This window comes from Canis lupus, chromosome X (assembly GCF_003254725.2).
Source record: "Canis lupus dingo isolate Sandy chromosome X, ASM325472v2, whole genome shotgun sequence".
In the NCBI taxonomy this organism is placed as follows: domain Eukaryota; kingdom Metazoa; phylum Chordata; class Mammalia; order Carnivora; family Canidae; genus Canis; species Canis lupus.
The window spans coordinates 45,305,181-45,314,516 of NC_064281.1; the positions used below are offsets into that span (position 1 = coordinate 45,305,181).

The following is a 9,336-nucleotide window of genomic DNA, read 5'->3' on the forward strand; positions in this document are numbered from 1 at the left end:
AATTTGAATTCAAATGAACAGCAAATAATTTTTAGTGTATCTCCCATGCAATATCTGAGACATGCTTAAAATTTTTTGTTATTTTTATGAAATTATATCTGAGTGGATAGCCTGTATTTTTATTTGCTAAATCTGCCAAGTCTACCCCATAGTTAACCCCCAGGATACCACTGGTGAGATCCCCCTCATCAGGCTCCCACAGCTCTGCATGCCCACCTCTGAACCAATACTTACCCTCCTGAGAGATCAGGGATCCCTTCCTCTTTTTTTTTTAAAGATGGATTTATTGGGACGCCTGGGTGGCTCAGCGGTTGAGCACTTGCCTTTGACTCAGGGTGTGATCCCAGGGTGCGGGATTGAGTCCCGCATTGGACTGCATGCGGGGAGCCTGCTTCTCCCTCTGCCTGTGTCTCTGCCTCTGTGTGTGTGTGTGTCTCTCGTGAATAAATAAATGAAATGTTTTTTTAAAATATATTTATTTATTAGAGAGAGAGAGCACAAGTGGGGAGAGGGGCAGAGGGAGAAGGGTAAGGGCAGAGGGTGAAGGGAGGGGCAGAGAGAGAGAGAGAGAGAGAAGCAGACTCCCTGCTGAGCTTGGAGCCCACAAGGGGCTTGATCTCACAACCTAAGCTGAAATCAAGAGTCCCACACTTAACCTGATACAGGGCCTGATGTAGAACAGATGGCAGTGTCTGTTGAGTGAATAAATGTGTATGCGTGACATTGCAATAAACCTGCATCATTTGGTGGAATTGTTAACCTTAAAAATAAAACTACCAGTTATTTTACCAGAAAAAAAGGGCGGGGGGAGATTATTTGGGAATAGCTGAGAATTGCAATCTAGGACAAGAAAACTATGGCAAAACTACAGGAAACTCCAGAGAACAGAAGGGAGGAACTCTTATAGAGGAAAAGGGGGAGTTGGGAGGATCTGATACAAACTAAATATCCATTGGAGTAAACTGGGACTTTGAAATATAGTGGTTTCTCATTGGGCGAGCTGTTGCTGAAAGAAGAAGAAATCTTCATTTCCTCTACGGTATTAGTAGTTTCCACATGCAAGGTCCACCTCCTCCTGTTAGTTCTGCAATGGATAACTAGTAGGGGTGTGAGAGTTCCCCCTGCCAGCCTCCCAATTTCATTCTAAATGAGATTTCCAGGGATCCCTGGGTGGCTCGGTGGTTTAGCGCCTGCCTTTGGCCCAGGGCATTGTCCTGGGGTCCAGGGATTGAGACCCACATCGGGCTCCCTGCATAGAGCCTGTTTCTCATTCTGCCTGTGTCCCTACCTCTCTCTCTCTCTCTGTGTGTGTGTGTGTCTCTCATGAATAAATAAATAAAATCTTTAAAAAATAAATAAATGAGATTTCCTTTTATTAATTTTCATATTTTCCCCTTTTGATCAAGATCTTTCTTTGAAAGCATCACTGATCAATGCTCAGGTTCTTTATATTGAGTGGTTTTGTCCCTCAGTATCAGGAAGGACCTTTTCTGGCTGTTATGTCCTACGTGGGAGGGAAAGCGCCTAGCAGTTAGAAATCACTTAAGGCCACATTTGAGCAACCAGGAAGGTTAGGAGGGAGAAACCTTAGGTACTTCCCACCTAAAGTCTTTATCTTCTCAAGGTCATGTGTTGGAAATCATCTTGAAGGGTTGAGCCAGATAGCCTTATTGGGTATATTAAGTTTTTTAAAGTTTGATAGGTGACAAAATATGAAACTTAAAATAATTATACAAAACAGAAATAACATTTACAATTTCAAAATGTATGATGGTTCCAAATAAGGATGCTAGATCTGAAAGTAGCCAGCTGAAATGTCTATTGGCACCCATTCCAACTTAGGGGAGAAACTTTCTCCTTATGAAGGCAAAGCTGGAGTCATGTATGCCTCATGGAAGTCTCTGCTTAAAGTGGCCATGAACACCGAATAGTGAATACTGCAAGAGCACACTGAAAGAATTAACTGAATGTATTTGGGAAGAAGATACAGTGCAAACATAAACATGAAGCAACATCTGATTAACTCTTTGCAAAACAGCAAAATTTCAAAGACATTTTAAAATAGTATTATCTCAAAAAACTGTGTGGAACCAAGCATGTTATTGATAATACAGTCTGTAAGGTTGCTAACTCAGAGACCATGTATTTGGATAAGAATCCAAAGTCAGTTAATAGTTCAGATGAAAGAAAGACTTTTGTGAATTCTGAACCTCCCAACCCTTTGGAAAAAGCAAATGAAAATTAACTTGTCCTGGGATCATCATGAGACTGTTTCTGAAAGGCCATAATCAAAAGAAGAGGTTTCCTCCTTCCACAAGGATTTGGGAAATGCAGATGAGGGCCTTGTCTTTCCACAAAAAAGAGAGAAGCAACAGTGAGAAAAAGGTGTACAGGTGTGATCTGGACCTCTTGAAAAAGTTGTCTCATCAGATGTCATCTCCTTCAATTCCGGGAAATCTGTACTTTCAGATGGTGTGCAGGTCAAGGTTTCGTGTTTTCTTTAGATGCATCACATGAATCTAAGTGTCTATTCCCTGGAGTTTGGCAGCATAGGGGCTGGTTTGCAGTTCCTGATAAGGGCCTTTTCAGCGAGGTTGAAGAGTCTTTCTGGACATGTCTTTTCCAACCTAAGAAATCTCCAGGATGCAAGGTGTGATGCTTAAGGTTATCATTCCCCAAGAGTGCACTGTGAAAAGATTGCTTTATCAAAGCACAGTTATTTTTAATATAAGCAGTTAGGCCTTCACAAAATTGAAGTACCAAGACAACGCTTTTGGCGAAGGTATTTGGAGGGTTGCTAGAACTTGTGCTAATTGAGTCTGAATGGTGACATTAGTTCATGTGACAAACTGAAAACTGGGGATAATCATGCACAACGAAAGCAAACATCACATACTCACTGAGGCACCTGGCCAGTAAAATGGGTTCCCTGATCACTATGAAGTTAGTGAGGGGTTCCTCAGGTAGGGACAATCTTTTCTAACAGAAGCAGCAGAGGCCTGTCTACAAGAGAAAGCTTAAGTCCAGTGAGTAAACATATGGATCTTGACTAAAACATATTTATATCCATGATATGGGGAAGCAATATGAAATCCATTCATATGAACAACTTTTCCTGAGTTATACTTTGGACAGGTGGAAAAAGTAATAGAGGCACCTTTACAGAATTATTAACCTTTTTCCGCCAAAACTGGTTCATGAATACCATCGTTTCCTCAATAGTCCAATGGTTTGAGCCTATACAGTTGACATTTTAGAATTTCTGGTAGGGCTGGATTGTTATCTGGCTCAAACCAGAGTTCTCTCATTTTTATCAAACCAACAATTATTAGATTTCCAATATTGTTTTTTTTTCCTCTGGGGCAAATTCTGGGATATCTCTTAGTCAATTTTTCTAAAATCTTATGGCAGAATACCCCCTGGGGCCAGAGGGTTGGCTATTGGTTTTCTTGAGAGTAGCAATTATGGAGGAAATGTCAGTGAGGTGGTTTATTTTGGCTTCCAGAGAATCAAGTATGGAATGCCCAGGAAACTTAATAACAGCTATGGCCACCAGCAAAAGTATAGTAATCTAAGAAACTTAGGGCATAGAAGCCATTTTTAAGTTCATCCCCATTGGAGATAAGGCAATCTCCTTGTTTCTATAACATTCCAAAGTCATGAGCTATCCTGAAGGCATACCAACTATCATTATAAATGTTTGTGGTTTTACCTTTGGCTAAGGTACAAGCCCATATGAGGGTGTATAATTCAGCCTATTGTGCTGAAGTAGCCAAAATGTAAAGGTGCTATTGCAATGGCATGAAAAGGAAATACGCAATAGCATACCCAGCACAATATTTGCCATTTTTATCCTTTAAGTAACTGTCAATAAACCATGAGAAATCTGCCTTGGTCACGAGTTTCCTGTAAAGTGTCATGGAGAGTCAAAAGGTAATCTGTCAATGTTCAGCAGTCATGAGGGGTCTCACCTGGATCCAAATGTAGCTCTTATTGTAAGATCAGATGCCCTAAGTATTTAACCTGAGCTTGAACAAACTAATTTTTCTTTGGAGACTTTATGTCCACTTAAGGCCAAACTTTTTTTTTTTTACCTTGGAATTTTAATTATGTACATAAATAGCAACATGAGAAGGAGGGGTTCTAAGGCTGGACATTATCTCTAGGTGAAAGGATTTCTGATGGGATGCTTGGGTGGCTCAGTTGGTTGAGCATCTGCCTTTGGTTCGGGTCATGATCCCAGGGTCCTGGGAACGAGTCCCACGTTGTGCTTCCTGCTTGGCGAGAGCCTGCTTCTCCCCCTGTCTGCTGCTCCTCCTGCTTATGCATGTGCTCTCTTTCTCTCTCTGACAAATAAGTAAATAAAATCGTAAAAGAAAAAATAAAGAATTTCTGATTAGCTCACTTGTAGTATGGCATCACCCAAGATAACAAAGAAGCTTAGTATAGTTTTTCCTGAAGAATAAAGCCAACTTGGTATATTCAGTACTGACTTCTGTACCATTTTTCTGTAGAAATATTGATTTACGGCATGGAGCTTCCAATATTTACCTATAACTGATAAAAATGGGCAGAGCAGGGGCACCTGGGTGGCTCAGTCAGTTAGGTATCCAGCTCAGGTCTTGATCTCAGGGTGGTGAGTTCAAGCCCTGAATTGGGCTCCATACTGGGCATGGTACCTACTTTAAAAAAAAATAATGGGTAGAGCATGGAGCATTCTACTAATTTCCAGGTGAATTTTTCACATTTCCTGGCTTTTGAAAGTCCTCCTTCCACAAATCTACGATTCTGTATCCTTGTAAACCCCAGTCATATAATTTCTCCCTACTGACCTGGACAAATACGATGGCTTATTGTGGATAATAAACAGAGGCTGTTAATCCCATGAACCCAGGTATATACACCAGTTTTTTTTTTAATTTTTGAACTTCTAGCCAAATGTAGTCCAACAATGCCAGCAAAACCAATAACACCAAGTCTTGGAAAAAATCCAGGAAGTATATTTTGGAGATATTCATAGCTATCTAACCAAGCTCTGCATCTTGGGCTTAATTTGTGAGTATATTTCCTAACACTAATTTGTATATGGCTTGCAATAATGTTGGTGATGTGAGATGCTTTCAAGTTGGGTCCTTGGTTCCTCTACATATTTAGACTGACCCTCAAGAATGGAGTAGAGTGAAAGCTCATTAACCTTCACAGAAGCTGGGTTTTTAAAAAGATTTTATTTATTTATTCATAAGAGACACAGAGAGAAAGGCAGAGACATAGGCAGAGGGGGAAGCAGGCTCCCTGCAGGGAGCCGGAGGCAGGACTCAATCCCAGGACCCCGGGATCAAGACCTGAGCCAAAGGGAAGATGCTCAACCACAAAGCCACCCAGGTGCCTCAACCTTCATGGAAGTTTTGTGAGGTGCTTTTTAGGTGAAGCATAGACTGAAGGTGAGCAGACTCAGACTGGCTGGCTCCACAGACCTCTGAATTACCTTAAACATGTTGCTGGCAGAGGTGGCTCTGGTGGGGTCCAAGGCCAAAAGTGTTAACAGGTGTTTGCTGTCTCCTGTGAAGAGGTTTGAGTAAAGGAGCAGAGAGGCAAATCATCTATGTATTATAACAAGGTAGAGCCTGCAGAAAACTTTATATCATCCATGTGAGCTTTTAAGGTTTGTGAAAAGCAAGGACTCTGTAAAACCCTGGGACAAGTGTTCATCTGTCAAGGTGTATTGCCATTCCTCCTGAGTGAAAGCAAAAAGATATTGGCTATCCTTATCATCTGGAGTACTAAAAATGTACCGCATAGATTAGTTACAGTGATAAATGTGCTTTCAGTGGGCATGGATGTCAGTAGCATGTGAAGCTTAGGAACAACAGTGTGCTAAGGGATAACAGTATTATTTATTGTTCAGAGGTGCTGCACAAGCCTCCATCCTTGGCCATTGGGTTTTCTCACAGGTAAAATAGGGGTGTTACAGGAACTAGTGATAATGAGGGGGGATAATATCCCCTATAACTAGGGAATAATGAGGCCCTAAGCCTTGTAATTTACTATGGGCCTGATGCCCTGAGGGCTTCTTTATTTAGAGGGCCTTAATTATGGGAAGAGGTTTTGAAGGATCTATTTGAATCTTGACCGGAAGTGCGGTATGGATTTTGCCAACATCAGTTGAAAATTTTGCCCATAAAGAGGGTAGTTGATCCAACAGGAGCACATGATCAGTGCCCCTGGACTCAGCTATAATGGCATCAGAGACAGAACAAATAAAAGATGTCAGCCATTTAATTCCCCAAGTTGGCTATTTTGATCACTACTGTCAAATTCTAGAATTACTCCCCCCCCCCTTTGGGAGAAATTTTGGCAAATGCTTTTTTTTTTTTTTTAATTTTATTTATTTATGATAGTTACAGAGAGAGAGAGAGAGGCAGAGACACAGGCAGAGGGAGAAGCAGGCTCCATGCACCGGGAGCCCGACGTGGGATTCGATCCCAGGTCTCCAGGATCGCGCCCTGGGCCAAAGGCAGGCGCCAAACAGCTGCGCCACCCAGGGATCCCCATTTTGGCTTCTTTCTATGGTTTGTTTTCTTTCTTTCTTTCTTTCTTTCTTTCTTTCTTTCTTTCTTTCTTTCTTTCTTTCTTTCTAGATTTTCATGAATAAATGAATTTTTTTTTAAAGTACAGTTCCAACCAGAACAGTCCCATCTCAAAATGGAGTTGGTCCAAAGTCCTACATGTTTCAAACAGGCACCCATTCCAACAGGAACAGTCTGGTTCCAAACATGACTCAGACCAAAGGTCAGCACAGTTCCACCAGGCCAAATGAGTAATGTCAGAGATTTAAAAAAACAACGAACAAACAAGACCTTAAATAGACCCCGAGTAAATTCTGGAGAGCTCAGACACAAAGCATTAAGCTAGAAAACCAGGAGAAAACTTACTTTCAAAGCCTCAAGGTCTGTAAGAAAGCAGTGAGCCCAATGGGTTATCTATTTGTTCACCAGCCTTGGAGTTATTGGGATGTTTTCTGGATACCATTTAGGGCCACCAAGTAATATACTTTTTAAAATATTTCATTTATTCATTCATGAGAGACACACAGAGGGAGAGAGGCAGAGGGAGAAGCAGGCTCCACGCAGGGAGCCCGATGCAGGACTCGATCCGGGGACTCCAGGATCACACCCTAAGCTGAAGGCAGAGGCCCAATGGCTGAGCCACCTAGGTGTCCCAAGGCCACCAAGTATTTTTTTTAAAGATTTTATTGATTTATTCATGAGACACACACACACACAGAGAGAGAGAGAGAGAGAGAGAGAGAGAGAGAGAGAGAGGCAGAGATACAGACAGGAGAAGCAGGCTCCACGCAGGGAGCCCGACGTGGGACTCCATCCTGGGTCTCCAGGATCAGGCCCTGGGCCAAAGGCGGCGCTAAACCGCCAAGCTACCCGGGCTGCCCACCACCAAGTAATATTAAGCTTAAAAATAAAACTCTCAGGGGGTACCTGGGTGGCTCAATGGGTTGTGTCTGAGTCTTAGTTTCAGCTCTGGTAGGATTCTCAGAGTCATGGGTTTAAGCCCTGGGTTGGCTCTATGCTCTGTGGGGAGTCTGCTTACCCTCTACCTCCCGCTGCTTGTGCGTTCTTTCTTTAAAATAAAAATAAATAAAATCTTTAAAAAAATTGAAACTCTCAGTTATTTTACCAGAAAAATAAAAGGAATACCCGAGAATTGCAATCCAACACAAATAAGCTAAGACAAAGCCATAAGCAAGTCAGGAGAACAAAAGGGGGGAACTCTCTTTTATAAAAGAAAAGTCGGGGGTGGGGGTGGGGGTGGGAGGAGCTGTTATAAATTAAAAGTCTCTTGGAGTAAACTGGGAGAAGTATAGCGGCTTCTCATTGGCTAAAATGTCACCGTCTCTCATTGGCTGGGCTGTTGAGACAGTAGGAGGAAGAAATCTTCCTTCCCCCTGCTGGGTTCGAAAAGTAGCATGAACTTGCAAGATGTGTTTCCGAATCCTTTTGGGTCTGTATTCATAACTAGTGCTGGAGTGAGAGCTCCCCCTGCCAGCCTCCGAATTCCATTCTAAATGGGGTTTCCTTTTATTGATTTTTACAGAATCAACAAGTGTTATGATCAGTACATAGAGTCAGTTCCACTTATATCCACCTCCCCTTCACAGCTTTGAAAGAATTACCTCAAGGTTTACACATTCACCCCGCAGACAAGCTAGAAAGCCAAAAGTCATCTGCAGGCTTAGTGAAGCCATTATAGGACCGGTTTGGGGTTCTTGTCGGAGGAAGAAAAGCAGTGGAAGACTACCCCTATTCTGACTACATGGAGGTCAAGGAAGGCAAAGAGGACGGGAGCAAGGGAAGAAGTGGGGGAGGAAAGAAAGAGAATGAGGACAGCTTGAAGGAAAGGCAGAAGAGCAAGCAGGTAGGAATGAATAGAAATGAGGAGTCAGTTGGCATCAGAGGAGGAGTAGAGCCAGACGGCAGGGGGAGTAGTAACGATCATCCTCATTGCTGTGCCCTCTACCTTAGTCCACTTGCACCATGTGGGACTGCCATGTGGAGGTGTAGGGCACAGTGAGGAGACTCTGATTCGTCACCACAGGGAGCCCAAAGGTGGCTCAAGCCCTCAAAAGGCCTGAGGGAACCTAAAAGGCCTGGTGAAGGGGCTTGGGCTGGCCGCAAATCCTATTTTTTTTTATTTCTGCAACTTCCAGAAAGACGCCCGCTCTGGGACCAAGGATTGGACAGCGACGTACAGGCTGCACCCCCTCTAAGTCATCTTAGATTCACGATGCTTGTTACTTACTCTTTTAGAGGGACTGCTAGCTAAACAGAAGGATTCACACTTAGACTCCAATATGGGGCCGTCCTACAGACCTGAATTACTGTGAGAAGACAAGATCCAGGGAGAGGAAGGAGGGTGGCAGGGGACTCGGAGATGGGCCAGCCCAGCTCGGCGCCGCCACTCACAGAACCTAGCCTGCTGGAGCGGCGCGCGACGTCCGCGCATGCGCTCTCCGCTCAGACCGGGCCTTCCCTCAAGAGTCGGGCGGTACTCGGTGGAAGTGCTGTCCGCGCATGCGTATCCCGCTCTCAAGTTCCCAGTGGAGCTGGAGGAGTCCCCTGTGGAGCTGGCTGGGAGATTGAGTGGAAGGGCCATAGCCCAGCCCATAGGGGGTGGCTGTTTGGGGATTTGGACGAAGCGGTGTGTGACAGCGACGAGTCAGAGGGCTGAAGAGGATAAGTGCGGCCCCCAAGGGCGGTTTACACCGGTCCAGAGTCCTCAGAGGTTGAAGGGCAATTGGGGTTGCTCTTTTCGCCTGGATTG

General features: G+C 43.7%; 1 pseudogene; it reads right to left on the reverse strand.

The window, feature by feature from the left end:
• Positions 1-4,721: 4,721 nt before the first annotated feature.
• Positions 4,722-5,933, reverse strand: LOC112673271 (MICOS complex subunit MIC26-like; annotated as a pseudogene).
• Between the last annotated feature and the right edge of the window lie 3,403 nt (positions 5,934-9,336).